Raw genomic sequence first — 14980 nt, 5'->3', positions numbered from 1 at the left:
GGGTCTTAGCCAGCTCTGATGTTCCAGAAAGAAAAGAAATAATCTGAGTGACCCTGCTTTGCAAACGATTAAAGGGCCAAGGGGCAGGGGTGGGAGCTTCATGAAGCCACCTGGTCATACGAGGGTCCTTCTCTGGGCCTTTCCATCTGTAGTTTCCTTGTACAGGGAACAAGTACAGCCTGTTTGACCGGCTGGGCCTCTGGGCCCGAGCCTACAAGGTGAGTGGAGGGACACATTAGCACCTCCTTCCAAAGCAGAGCTGCCCTCTAACCCCCTGTCTGTCTTCACCAGGAGCCCTGTGGTCACAAGCACAAGCTGGAAACGAGTTGCCCAGGCTCGGAGTCTCTGAGCCATCACGGGCGTCTCTGGGCAAATCTCTCCATCTCTCCGAGCCTCGGTGCCCTCCTCCCTAAAATGCACAGATTAGATACACTGGATGCCGTGTTTGTGAAGAGCTCTGCGCGGGGCCGGGCACGCAGGCGTATCCCTGTGTAGGTACTTGTGAACAGGGGCACACGCGCAGGTTCGCTTGCACAGGAACGCATACGCAGGTGTATATACTGCGTGGAAGAACATTCTGAAGTTTACGTTTGACCTGGTTCTCCCCTGCTCACAGCCCCTCCCTACCCAAGGGAGAAGTTCAAATCTTCACCATGGCCTACGAGACCCCAGCCCCGTCTGGCTCCTGAGGCCCCTGTCCAGTCTTTGGGTCTTGGAAAGCTATCGCCTCCTCCAAGTAGCCTTCCCTGAATGCCACCCCTACTGGGGTGATCGTCCCTCCGGTCTCACTACGTGGTCCCTCCCTCCTGTGTCCTCCCCTGTCACCAGCACCCAGCACAGGATCCGGCCCAGAGCAGGTGCTCAGAACACTACTGAATGAATGAATGAATGAATGAATGAATGAATGAATTCACACATCTGGATGCATGAGCAAAGGAGGCTGCAGTCACATGCATGTGACTCAAACCCACAAACCGTGAGATCATGACCTGAGCCGAAACCAAGAGTCGGACACTTAACTGTCTGAGCCCCCCCCAGGCACCCCTGTTCCTGCAGTTAGTGATGGGGGGTGGAGGGGAGGACAGTGATTTGGCCCAGACTGTGCCTTGGAGGGGGCTGGAGCAGGGGGAGGCCACAGCGCGTGGCTCCCCACCTTTGTCCCCTCCCCCCACCTCCCCACGGAGCAGACTCACTGAGGCTCCTTTGTTGTTGGAGAGAGAGCAGAACACGCCCCCCCCCCCCAGGACACATTCTCCTTCCTTCCTCCCTGACCTCCCTGTGACCCCCAGCCAGCCTGGGCCCCTCCGCTGAATGGGGGGAAGGGGCTGGAACCTTCGGTGTGTCCAGGGGGATGGTGCTTCTGGACCCCCCCCGCCCCCACCCCCGCCCTGGGTACTACCATTCCCCCCCCACCCCCCACCCCCAAACCTCAGGTCTGGAACCTGGGGAGGACCTGGTCAGGCCCTGAGGCAGGAAAACCAGGCTCTGTGGGAAGGTGGGGGGGGAGGGGCCTGGCCTGGCCACCTCTCTGACCCTTAATCCTGTCATCTGTACAATGGCCCAACAGGGCTCGCTCGCAGCCGCGAAGCAATGAAGGAGATCGCGTTTGCAGAAGCCTGGACACAATGTCTGGCGATGGAAAATTCTCGGTAAGTGTAATTTCGTCATTAGCATTAGCGTTTCTGTCTCTCCCTCCCCCTCTCCCTCCCTCCCAGCCTTCAGGACCCTGGAGGTCCAGCTGGGCTCCCCCTTCCACCCCCACCAGCTCCCCACCCCCCACCCCCGCCCCCCACCCAGCGCAGCAGGACAGATCTGTCTGGCTCGTCTCTGTATTATCCCCAGACCCTAGCCCGGCGCCTGGCGCCTAGTAGGTACTCAGTAAACTCAGCTGAATGAAAGAACCGGCAGAGTCACGTGGGGGCAAGACGGTTCCTCTCTCCGGGCCTCTGTTTCCCTGCGCCTGTAAAACCCCTGTGTCCACACGCTGGGAATCTCGGAGGCCCCCTCCCGCTTTGAAATCAAGACTGGATGTTATTGCCCTGCTCCTGTACGGAGTCTTGGGTCTTTTTTTTTTTTTTTTTTTTTTTTTTTTAATATTCGTGCCAGCTGTCACTTCCCCAGGCCCTCTCACCTGGACCCAAGCCAACCCCTCGCTTTTCTACCTGCTTCTGTGCTTTGACCCTATTCTCCATCCCGGACAGCTGGTTGCAGGGATCTTCAATACACCAATCTCTGCTGAACAGACAAGAACCTTTAATGTGGCTCACAGGGCCCTGCACAGCCCAGCCCTTGGGAGCCCTTCCAGCCCCTTCCAGAAGCCTCCACCAGCTCCCCCCACCCCCCCATCCCACCCCCGCCAGAGTGGGACCTTTGATGGTCTCTACACAACACCCTTTTGCCTGAGGGTCAGGTGGCCACACAGGAATGAGCACAGACTGGACGGAGGTTCATACTTGTCCTTTGGAGGATGGAACTCTCAAGGGCCAAGTGGTGGGGGAGGGAGCGACCTCTGGCTGTCCTGCTCAGTCCTTGCCCTCTGCCCCAAATTGCAGTCCGCTCTCAGGGAGAGTTCCGTGACATCTTGGAATAAATTCAATTCTCTTGAGTTTGGCCAGGATGAATCCTAGCCCTATCGCTCACTGCTGTGAGTCCTTAGGCAGAGCCCTGTCCTTCTCCGGGCCCCAGTGGCTCCTGTATGAAATAGAGACAATACCAGTCTCTGCCACAGGGCGGGCGGGAGCCAGTGAAGCGATCTGAGCAGGATTCCCGGCGTGGTGCTCGGCGCAGGGTGCCTCTGGGGCAGGAGGGGGCTCACTTGGGCACTGGGGGCACAGGGAGGGACACGGTGTGGCCTTCGGGGGTGGGGGGCATCCCCAAAGCCACTCTGCAGCTAGTTTGCAGCAGGCCTTAGGGAGGGTGGTAGAGAGAGCCTCAGAGTGGCTGCCAAAAAGAGGTGAGCACCGAGTGTGTGCGTGTGTGCGTGCGTGCGTGTGTGCGTGCACACGCGTGTGCGCTGTGAGCGAGTTAGCTGGTGAGGAAGAGCCTTCAGAGGAGGGGAGGGAGGGAATGAGCTGGAAGAGCTCAGCACTGCAGCAGCAGCCGTGAAAAGAGAGGCCTGGAGGAGGGGAGCCGGAGGGTCCTCCAAAGGCAGGGCAATCAAAGCGTGTGGACGGCTGGTGGGGGGCAGGGGAAGAGGGGCCTCTGGATTTCTGGACCAGAGGCTCTCCCTTGGTTCCCTAGCACCTCTAGTGTCAAGGGCTTGCCCTCCACCGCCCAAGGACCCCTGTTTGAATTTGGGCCCTGCCTCTTACCAGCTGTACCACCCTGGGGCGGGGCGGGAGGGGGGGTCCTTTGCCATTTGAAGCCTCAGTTTCTCTGGTTGTAAAAACTGGGACGCACACAGAACGGACCTGTGTATTAGTTCGCCAGGGCGCCTGTGACACAGCACCACGGACTGGGGGGGCTTAAGCAACAGAAGTGTGTTTTCTCACAGTTCTGGAGGCTGGAAGGGCACGATCAAGGTCTGGGTAGGTTTGGTTTCTCCTGAAGCGAACCTCCCTGGCTTGCACACAGCCATCGCCTCCCCGTGTCTTCGCACGGTCCTTCCTGCGTGCATGTCTATGTCCTAATACAGTCACATTCTGAGGTACTGGGGGTTAAGACTCCACCAGACGAGGGGCGCCTGGGTGGCTCCCTCTGTCAAGCCTTCAGCTCCGGCCGTGATCTCACGGTTTGGGAGTTTGAGCCCCACGTCGGGCTCTCGGCTGTCAGCACGGGAGCCTGCTTCGGATCCTCTGTCCCCCTCTCTCGCTGCCCCTCCCCCCCCAAAAAATAGACATTAAAAACAAACTTAAGAAAAAAGACTTCGCCCTATGGGGGGGGGGCGTTTACACAGTTCATTAAAAAAAAAAACTTCAGAAAAAAGAAAAGACTTCACCCTAAGAATCTGGCGGTGGGGGGGGGGTACACAAGCCAGTCGATAACGCCTGTTTCGGGTCCCTGAAAGCAGGTGAAAAGAAGGGCCAGGGGGTTGGCTTGGAAGCGTGTGCCCAGGGGCAAGAGTGAGGGGTGGAGAGGGGGGAGAGTGACACACAAAAGAGCAGATACAAACACACGGTATTGAGCTCACCATTAGGGAAGTCTGGGTGGCCAGTCCCTCGGGCTTGTCGGAGATTCCTCATGACGTGCATCTCAGGACCACCTGCTGGAGAAAGAACCGGGGAGGCGTTTATCCCGAGGCTATGTCTGCCCTGGATCAAGGGTTGGCCTGTGGGGTGTTGTGGCTGGGCCTCTATGGCTGCTGAGCGGGTTCCCTGGGCAGGGAGGCGTGTCCCACCCCGGGCATCGGAGAAGCCTTAGGACAGGAAGTGAGACACAAGAAAGACACAGGCCGAAGCTTGGTGGGGGCTGTGGCTGCCTGGAGCCGGCCCCTGCAGCTGGCCTGGCTTAAGAGGCTTGAAGTCCTGCACGAGAGCGGCTCATACAGTCCACCCCTTGTAGCACTCGGCTCTGTCCCTGTCCTCCACGGGGTCCAGGCCATTAGAGCCCCCTTCGCGTCACCGGCTACCTGCGGGCCCTGCAGAGACTTTCTGCAGACAGTTGCTGCCTCTGGGGTGGACGACCCACGCCTGAACAGTTACTCCTGTCTTTGCCCGCTGATCTCTGGCGCGGGGACCCCAAAGTGGTCAGAGGGCACTCAAAGCTCTGAGTTCAGTGACACTCCGAGAGTGCAGGTTGCAGCCCTCCCCAACTGTCCACAGCCCGGCCTCCTGGCTCCCCTCCCCTCCCCCTTCCCCAGCGCAGGTAACCGGGACCTCTTACCCGAAAACCTAAGGTGGCCGGCAGGAGAAGGGCAAATCCAATAGAGGAAGGAGGGGGGACATTGGAAGGGACGGAGGGAGGCAATCCTATTTCCACAGCTTGATCCCAGACGGCGGGTGCCAGCTACTGGGGACGCAGCATCATTGGCTGGCTGTGGCTTCTGTGTACCGGGCAGCAGAACGCCAAGGTGCCAAGAGGCCAAGGAGCCTGCCTAGGCCACCAGGCGGACCTAAGTCTGGCCTTGACTCCCCATCCAGTGTTCCCACGACCACACTCCCCAGAGAAAATGTGGGGGTCGTGGGGAGAGGGAGAGGATGGGCCAGGTCACTCCCCTCCATAGTGCCTCGCACAAAGTAGGTGCTTCCTAAATGTGCCGAACGACTGATGGGAGGTCTGGGTAGGTGGATGGATGGACGATCGGACAAAAGGGGGGGCGGGGCTTCGCCCGGTCTTGTTCTAAGTCCCGGCCGGCCAGCCCGGGGCCCCCGCTTCCCACTTCCGGCTTCCTGGGCTAGCCTCATTTGCTTGCTAGCAATCTGCCTTTCAATTCTGCGGAGTCACTGCTCTCTCTCAACCCCTTGCGGGCTCCGTGTGCCAGGACTTTGGAGGGAAGAGAAACCGACAGAACCTCAGAGCCCCAACAACCCCTCACCCTTCACAAGATGAGAAATCCGAGGCAGGGGGAGAGTCCTGAGGTTTGCTCAGCCCTGGATCGCACACCCCCTTCACTCCCAGCAGCCTGCCCCCCCCCCCCCCCCCCCCCCCCCCCCCCCCCCCCCCCCCCCCCCCCCCCCCCCCCCCCCCGCCCTCCTGCCCGGCTCCCTTACCCTGCAGAGAAGCCTTAGGACTTCTCTGTCAGAGTTTGGTAACTAGTTTGCCCAGATGGGGGCAGGGAAGGGTCTGGTCAGCAGATGGGATTCCCTGAGTCCCAACCAGCCATTCCGAATCCTCCGGAAGGTGTAGAAGTTGTACTGAGCCCCAGGAAAGCTCTGGCTGGCCTCTGAGAGGCACAGTTAAGGCTCCCCAGCGCCTCCTGACCCAGCCTATGGGCCGCCCCCCACACCACTCCCTCCCCTCCGTAATTCTCTCTTCTCTCCTTCCCCTGGGCCTCTCACCCTTCTCCAGGATCTGGAGACAGTAGCCAGGGGCCCACTGCTGTCCCCCTCCTATATACTGTGGCATGGGACAGACTCCTGCCCCTCTCTGAGCCTCAGTGACCCGGCTAGGGCAAGTCAGCTACCCGAGTCCCTTCTGCCCCTCCAGGACTCCTTGGCCATCAGAACTCTTGCCCTCCCTTCTCCCTCTGCCTGCACCCCCTTTCTCTCTGGACCCCCTCCGGTCGCCACTCTGGCCTCTGACTTGCCCCCCTCTTTGACTCCTCCGATCCACGTCGTGCCTCCTCCCTCCTCTTTCTCTCCCTCCTCCTGACCACCCTCCTCGAGAGAATGCCAAGTCTGCAGGTTTCCTGCGACCTTGAGCAGCCAGCAGGTTGAGAGCCGGCAGCGCAGAGCTTTGCCAAGGGGCCTCTCCCTCTCTCCCATCCCCTATCCCACTCGCCCTGCTCGCTTCCTATCTTCTCACTGTTTACGTCGCTTATACATTATATCTATCGTGCATCTCCTCGCGAGAACACGAGGGCAGGGATTTTCGTCTGTCCCCAACGCCTCCAACGGGCCTGGCGCACAGTAGGTGCTTAGTAACCGCTGATTTCCTCCCCACTCGCTCGCTGAGAGCCACCGTTGATGTGCACCGCCCCACTGCCTCTGATCAACAGCTCTGCGTGCCCCGGACTCTGTCGGGCCCCTTTGGGAAGACGGGGAAACTGAGGCTCAGAGAGGCAGCGCCCAGAGGGAGGACCGAGCCCCAGGTCACGGCTGTAAGCGCTGGAGACCGGGTGCGAAGCCCAGCGTCCGGCCCCGGCGCCGGCACGCTCAGCCCTTCCACCCAGCTGCCAGGGGGTGGCTTCGCCCTCCCGCTCCGGAAACAGCGAAGGGGGCGGGGCCGGCCCTGCGTGGAGGACGTCGGCCACGCCCCTAGGGGTAGAGTGGAGAAACTGAGGCACCCCCCACGCCCTCCCCTCCGGCTTCCTCGGATTCCCCGGGAGCCTCCTTCCCGCCAGCGTTCCCCCCCCCCCCCCGCCACTCCACGCCCTGGGCCCTCCCCTCGTGCCCCCCGCCCCGCCCCTCCCCTCCCAGCCCCCGGCCCGAGGCGGGGCTTAGCCCGCGCCCACCGGGAGCCGGGGAGGGAGAGAAAAACGAGTTTTCCTGCCGCCCGGTGGCGATGTCAATTGATCGGGCGCGGGCGGGGGCCGCGCGCCGGGCCGGGGGCCTCGCTCGCAGCTGCCGGCGCACAATTATCGGGAAAAAACTGGGGCGGCCGCTGCGGTGAAATTAGTTATCGATCCCTCGGCGGGGCCGCGGGGCCGCGCTCGGCGCTGACGGCGGCACACCCGGGCCGGGCCCGCCGGGCGGGGGTGGGGGTGGGGGGCGGGCGGCCCTCCCGCTCCTCCTCTGCCCCCTCCCCCTCCCCCCTCCCTCCCCGCCGCCCGGCTCGCCTCTCCCATTCATCCCGCCGCAGTATCGACCCACGTCGGCCGGCGCGGGGCAGGCGCCCCCTCCCACTGCCCGCGTCCCCGCTCACTCGGCCACCCCGCCCGCGGGCCCTGCTTCGGGGGAAGCCCTCGAGCTGGCCCCGAGGAAGGACCGACGCTGGGGGGGGGGGGGGGGACGGGAGGGGAGAGGAGGGCGGGGCAGGGTGGCTCCAGCGGAGGGAGGGCGGCAGGTGCAGAGAGTGGGAGCCACTCCCGCCCCTGGAAGCTCGGCTTCGGGGGCCCTGCTGCCTGGGGAGGTGGCGTGACCTCTCTGAGCCTCAGTTTCCTCCTCTATAAACCAGGGTCGTTCCCACGTCTTGCTTACCGAGAGGCTACAATGAGAGGGTTCGTGAGAAGCGCCTACGTTTGTGGCTGCCCGGGAACGTGTTGGGGGTTATTTTGAGTTTATACCACCGATTCTCCCCAGCGCCTCTAGGAGCTGTGTCTTATCCCCATTTTGTAGATGAGAAAGCGGAACTCAGAGAGGGGAGAACGCCTCATCTAGGCCACACAGTGAGCTAGTGGCCCCAGGAGGCCACACAGTGAGCTAGTGGCCCCAGGACTCTACAAAGCCACAGCTCTCAGAGGGGAGACCCAGGGGGGGTGGGCTCTTCTCAGCAGGGTGCTGACATATCCCAGAGCCTGGGCTAGGGGTGTGGTCAGGGAGGAAGGAGCCGCAGGTCAGGGACCTCCAACCCCCTGTCTTAGGGCAGTTTGGCCCTGCATCCTCTAGGAAGGAGGGAGAGAGGAGAGAGAGAGGGGAAGGGGGGTGAGGAGGGAAGGGTCTCTCAACCCCGAACTGGGCTGGGGGCTGGGGAGGATCTGAGTTTTAATCCTGCCTGTCCACTCACCAGCTCGTGATCTTGGGCAAGTCCTTGTCCCAAGCCCAGACCTCCTACACAGAGGGTGCAGAGGGTGGGAGCCACTCCTGCCTTGGCCACTTAGTCCCATCCTATCCTCATCCAGTCACAGGAGACTCCTGGCCAGTCCTCAGAAGTCTCCTGCCTCTGAGCCTTTGCCGAGGTGTTCCCCGATGTTCCACCTAGCAAATCCCCCGGCATCAGGCCCCTGTTTGTGCTTACCAGCCTTCCCTCTGCTGACCTTCCCCTGCCTGCCAGCCTGCCACAGGCTCATTCATCCCTCCACGGAGCACCTACTGTGTGCCAGGAAGCGTGATGCGCACCGTGGGCACAGCTGAAAGGAGACAGCGCCTGTCCGTCCTCTCCTGGGGCAAGACGCAAGACGAGTACCGAGCCCCATGGCAGCTGCGTGTCGATACCTGGAGTCCAGAAGGCACTGGGGTCATCGATCTGGGAAGGACCAGTGTGCTAGTGGGCAGGAGAGGCGGGTGAGGTTGGCAGGGTCAGGCCATGCAGGGCTCGGGACCTGTGAAGGAGGTTTGTCCCGAGTGAATGGGGAGGGCTTCGAGCAGGGGAATGCCGGGGTCAAGTTCAGCCCCACAACCGGAAGCCTGGCATTCCTGCATGGGAGTCTTGGTTCTGTTCTTGGTCTCTCTGAGCCTCAGTTTCCTCCTCTGTAAAATAATGGTCGTGATCTCCGCTGCTGAAGGGGCTATGGGGTTTGGAGTGGGTCGGCCCTGAGTTCGAGTCTTTCCTTAAAGCCATGGGGCCTTGGGCCGGGTCAACAAGAGGTTCAAAGGGGTGGGCCAGCATAGACACTCAAGGGCTCTGTGCTCTTTCCCCCCAGCTTTCCTGGCTTCCAAAATGGGGGCTCCAGAGGTGCTGCTCAGGATCTGGAACAAGGTCTCTCCCCTTGTTCCGATAGGGGAGATGGTGACCCCTCGGCTGGCCACAGGAGCCTGGGTGGGCAGGACCACAGGGTGGGGGCTGACGAACTGTCCCTGCCTCTCACCCATGGGGGCTGCTGGGACCCTGGCTAACGTGAGAAGATGAGGGCGTGGTGGCCCGGGGCAAAGGGGTCCTGAGCTGAGTGTCTCCTTGCTGGCTACGAGGGAAAACAAAGCTCACAGTCCATGCGTGCGTTCGAGCCCCCTGAGTTCGAGCCCCGCGTTGGGCTCTGTACTGACAGCTCAGAGCCTGGAGCCTGCTTCGGATTCCGTGCCTCCCCCCTCTCTGTCTCTCTGCCCCTCCCCTGCTCATGCTCTGTCCCTCTGTCTCTCAAAAATAAACATTAAAAAAAAAAAAAAGAGACCCTCCCTGCCTTCTAGAGAGTGGGATATGTTGTATTTATTTATTTATTTATTTATTTATTTATTTATTTAGATAGATGCTGGTTATACAAGTGGAGTCACTTTGTAGAGTTCCATATAGCAGATCGCCTAGAATGTGCTTCTGGGGGCTCCCAGGAGAATCAAGTCCTCACCCTGTGACCTACCTGCCTGTGGGTCCAGGACCTGCCTACCTGGCCTCAAGGCCATGTGTTTCCTGTGACCCCTCTCCCTCCTGCCCTATGTTTTGCCCCCCTGCCAGTATCTGACTGCACCTGCTGTCAGCACAGTGTGAGGGGGCATGGGGGGAATGTGAGTGGGGATGGAGGGGAGGCGGGGTGCGGGGAGGGAGGTGAAGCCCAGGAGGGACCTGGCCCTGAACACCCCCTCCCTAGTCGACCACTGGAAGCCTTGGCCACCCAGTCCCATCCTATCCCCACCCAGTCCCATGAGACTCCCGGCCAGTCCTCAGGAATCTGCCTCTGAGCCTTTGCCGAGGCTGTTCCCCGATGTTCCGCTTAGCAAATCCCTGTGCACCAGGCCCTGTGCTGGGCATCAGGGATGTAGCTGTGAACCAGGGGGGGCGCTCTGCCCTCTCACCAGCACGTGAAGCTTTCCGCGGAGCGTGCCGATATCTGTGTATGTCTCTAGGAATGTGCGCGAGCGTGCGTTCGTAAGCATGCAGGAATTTATGGAGACACATACATCCTCGCAAGTACATCTTTGTATGTGTACAAGTCTATGCACGGTGTACGTGGGCGCGTGTGTATTATTGCTACGTATGAGCGTGAGTCACTCCGTGTCTGCGTGAATAACCATGCACCTGCCCATATGCCCGCATGCGCTTACGTAGATGTGCGCCTTTGCACAGGTTTGTATGTGCATCTTGTATGTGCCTGTGTGTATCTGTTTGCACCTGGTTTTCGGTGCCCATCTGCGCGCGTGGGCGCACCTCTCTGGGAACGCTTGGAAGCACACGGGGCGCGTGGGGTTGCGTGAATGTGTACGGAACGCGTGTGTGCCTGTCCATCTGAGGTGCATTGGCGTTGTGGGTGCACGCCCCTGGCGCACACGGGGATGCACGTACCCATGTTTTGCACACCCACCTTTGTGGTTTCATCCCCCCCCCCCCCCCCGTGCTTGCGTGTGAACGTCGGCGCAGGGGACGCTCCCCAGCGCGCGCACGCGCGCGCAGGTTTCTGAGGCTGCTTCTGTTTGTGCCTGTGTCTGTGTTGGCCCCCGCGCACGTTCCAAGCCTACACGCGGGGGTGTGCAATCCCACCCTCGCTAGGGAGCACAGCACACTGCCATGGGGAGGTGGGTGCTTTGGATATGGCGGCAGGGCCCTGGAGAACAGAGAGAACAGGGCAGCGCTTGGCTGCGGCTTGCCTGCTAGGGGATGCTGAAGAGGGAGGCAGAAGCCGGCCAGGACCGCCCAGCTGCCCCCCTGCGCCCAGCTGGGGTCCAGGAAATGGCCTCCAGGGCTGATGGGGGGAGGGGCAGGAGACAGCAGGTGGCCTTGATGAGCGGGCGGAGGGCTCACCCCTACAGGGTCCCCTGCCAGGAGAGGCTCTCAGGAGCTTCTGATCTTTCGGAGGCCAGCCTCCGCCGCCCTGCACCTGCACCCCAGCCTCCGCTCAAGCCGTGGGGGGCTCCGGCGGCCAGGCCGTGGGGTCTGGCTCCTCTTGGCTTTCTCGCCATCCTGCGGCCCCGGCTTCAAGGCCCAGGCTGGGGCTGGGCCGGGGGTCCCCTCCTAGGCAACCAGAGCTGCCTACGAAGGCGAGATGCGCAAATCACCTTCCTCAGGTGGCAGAAACGGAGCCCGCGTGCAGGAAACCAGCACGCGCGTGCCCTCGCTCTCCCTCCCTCTCTCTCACTGTGATCCCTCACCTAAGTCCGGGATGCCCCTCCGCCCACCACCGCGTGCCTCCTTGTGCACCGCACCCCCCGCCCCCGCAACTTACTCACCCCCCCACCCTTGTGGCTCCTGCACCCCCGTCCCTGGGGTCACTACTCACCCCAGGTAGAGCTACTCGTCTCTGGAAGTCTTTGGGGGCCTCCTCTCCCCGCTCAGAGGAACCCGCCGGGGCACCACGAGGACCCGCGGGCCCACACGCTGGCCTTTCCTTTCGTCCACGCGGTCATCGCGGGGGTCCACCGGTTGCCCTGCACTGCGGTCCTCTCCACCTGTGGTCACGGCTTGCGGGGCTGTGCCTCTGAAGCTGGAAACGCAGTCACCCCCGCCTCCACCCCACCTGCTGCCCAGAGAGCCCTCTCGCTCCTGAGAAGTAGCTTGCGCTGGCCGGTCCCCCACCCCGTCCCTTCCAGAAAGCCCTGTCCTATAGGTCCTGCTCCTGCCCGGGACCCCTCACGTCTATCACTTTCTGTACAGTATTGTGGGCCAGTCCTGCCCTAGGGCCAGCCCAGGGCCCAGAGGAACCCAAGCCAGCCTCACCAGGCTTCACCTCTTAGTGACATCATTGCCACGTTAGACCAAGCTCTCCTCAAGACGGCTTCCTCCCCCCCCACCCCCGACGCCACGCCCTTTGGATTTCCTGTGCCCTCTCTGCGTGTCCCGTCTCCCCTGCTGGCTCTTCTGGCTTTGCCTTTTGATGAACTGAGGGTGGGCCAGGGCGGGTGCCCTCTCTGGAAGTGCCCACCGTGTCCACGGGCTCCTGGACTCCCACCTCCAGGTCATTGCCTTCTCAACGCCGACCCGTCATGTCTGCTGCCACCATGTCCCCACGGCCCCCCACGGGTCCATCCCAGCCCACGTGTCTCCCGCTCAGCGGGTGGTACCCCAGCCCTCGGCTCCCGGGCAGGAAGCTGGGACCTCACCCTTGCCTGATTCTCCTTCCTTACCCTCCACATCCAATCAGTCACCAAGTGTCTGCCCTTGGGGTTCACTGAGCTTCTTGGACATACATTTTTCTAAGTCTGGAAACACAGCAGCCACCATTTCCTCCAGTGTTTTTTTTCTGTTCTTTTTCCCCCTTCCTCTTGGACTCCAAATACCAATGCATCAGGCTGTTTGGAAATGTCCTACAGCTCACTGATGCTCTTTTCACTAGAAAATTTGTGTGTGTGCGGCACCCGGGTGGCTCAGTCGGTTGAGTGTCCAGCTTTTGATTTAGACTCCGGTCTTGATCCCAGGGTCGTGGGCTGGAGCCCTGCATTGGGCTCTGCATTGAGTGTGGAGTCTGCTTAAGATTCTCTCTCTCTCTCTCTCTCTCTCTCTCTCTCTCTCTCTCTCTCCCTCTCCGTCTGCCCCTCTCCCCGGCTTCCGCTTTCTCTCTCTCTTTTTAATTTTTCGAGGTTTATTTATTTTTGAGAGAGCATGAGTGGGGGAGAGGCAGAGAGAAAGAGGGAGGAAAGAAAGATCCAAAGCAGGCTTTGCTCTGATGGCAATGAGCTTGATGTGGGCTCGAACTCATGGACCGTGAGATCATGACCTGAGCCGAAGTCAGACACTCAATCCACGGAGCCACCTCTCTCTTTTTAAAGAGGGTACCCCCTCTCTCTCTTTTTAAAATTGAGAAAAAAAAAATTTTTTTTTCTGTTTCATTTTGGATAGTTTTTTCCTGCTATGCTTTCAATCTCCCTAATCTTTTTTTTTTTTTAAACATGTTTATTTAGTTTTGAGAGAGACAGAGAGAGAAGAAGAGGCAGGGGAGGGGCAGAAAGAGAGGGGGACAGCGGATCTGAACGGGGCTCTGCACTGACAGCAGTCAGCCTGATGTGGGGCTTGAACTCATGAACCTAGAGATCATGACCTGAGCTGAAGTCGGAAGTTCAACCGACTGAACCACCCAGGCGCTTCAACTCACTAATCTTTTCTTCTGTTTTGTCTAATCTGCCATTAATCCCATTCAGTATACCTTTCATCTCAGACATTGTATGTTTCAACTCTTCTAAGTTCAATTGGGATCTTTTTTTGATATCTTAATGTCTCTACTTCACATTTTGAAAATATAAAATACAGCTATAAAAACTGTTTTAGAATCCTTCTCTGCTAACTCTAACATCTGTGTCAGTGCTGGGTCAGTTTCAATTGCTTAATTACTCTTTTCTTTACAGATCATTTTTTCGTGCTTCTTTGTATGTCTGGTAATTTTCTCTCTCTTTCTTTCTTTCTTTCTTTCTTTCTTTCTTTCTTTCTTAATGGGCTTTAACTCACTTTATTTTTCTTGTGTAAAACCATGTGGTGGCCACAGCTGGAGCCTGGGTCTTCTGCACAGAGACTCTGGTGTGGGTCTTCGCAAGCTGGTCAGTGAATTCCCGGTAGGGAGACTTGGTGAATACCGTCTCTTTCCAGAGGTCAGGGGCACAGTAGCTGTAGGTCTTGGGAATAGCATCAAAAGTGGCCTTGGTGAAGTGGCCCAGGTAGCCCCTGGTGGAGAGGTAGCAGTCGTCAATACCTGCCATCATCAGTATCGTCTTGGGCACAGGGGCCGAGATAATGCCCCTGCCCCTGGTGTAGGGGATAAGGCGTCCAGCACAGAGTCACAGTGTCTGGTCCCCTTGCATGGGATAGTGTGGGCCTCGCCGAGCTTGTTCCCCCAGTAGCTTCGCCACATGAGATGGTGGAAAGCTTGTCCGGGACGATGGCCTCATGAAAGGCAGTGGCTACCTCCTTAGAGAACTTAACACCCAGACCTACGTGTCCTTTGTACTCTCCAATGGCAACAAATGCCTTGCACCTGGTCCTCTGGCCAGCCTGGGTCTGCTTTTGCACAGGCGTAATTTTCAAAACCTCAAACCTCATCACTTCCTGGGATGTCTCTAGGAAAAAGTCAATGATCTCAGATTCCTTGATGGGCAGGGAGAAGAGAGAGATCTCTTTCAGGGACTTGATCTTCATGATGTCGACCAGTTGGCTCAGCTTGTTGATGGAGATCCACTCTTTGTCCTTGGTGTTTCCTCTGTGAGTTCCGTGGTCCTGGCCCAGCCTTGACCATGGCCATGACTCCGGCCCCACATGTTGCTGCCGAAGCCTCTGTGGAAGCCACAGGCCTGGGCTCTCCAGACCCTTCCGTGGCACCAGCATCGTTCTCCATTTGGTGTTTTGTCAAAGAAGATGTCTGGTAACTTTCTTTCTTTCTTTTTTATTTTTTTAACGTTTATTTATTTTTGAGAGGGAGAGACAGAGCGCGAGCAGAGGAGGGGCAGAGAGAGAGGGAGACACAGAATTGGAAGCAGGCTCCAGGCTCTGAGCTATCAGCACAGAGCCCGACGTGGGGATTGAACTCACGGACCGTGAGATGATGACCTGAGCCGAAGTAGGCTGCTTAACCGACTGAGCCACCCAGGCGCCCAAATGTCTGGTAATTTTCTGTTGGATACCAGACATTGTGAAGGTTGGATATTTTTGTATTCTTATC

At 59.3% G+C, this 14980-nt stretch overlaps 1 pseudogene; it reads right to left on the bottom strand.

Annotated features, from left to right (window-relative positions):
* Positions 1–13764: 13764 nt before the first annotated feature.
* Positions 13765–14656, bottom strand: LOC122474760 (annotated as a pseudogene).
* Positions 14657–14980: the final 324 nt, after the last annotated feature.

The sequence above is a fragment of the Prionailurus bengalensis genome, chromosome D4, assembly GCF_016509475.1.
Source record: "Prionailurus bengalensis isolate Pbe53 chromosome D4, Fcat_Pben_1.1_paternal_pri, whole genome shotgun sequence".
NCBI classification, from domain to species: domain Eukaryota; kingdom Metazoa; phylum Chordata; class Mammalia; order Carnivora; family Felidae; genus Prionailurus; species Prionailurus bengalensis.
The sequence above is the reverse complement of the archived record's forward strand: the minus strand, read 5'-3'. Positions and strand labels throughout refer to the sequence as shown.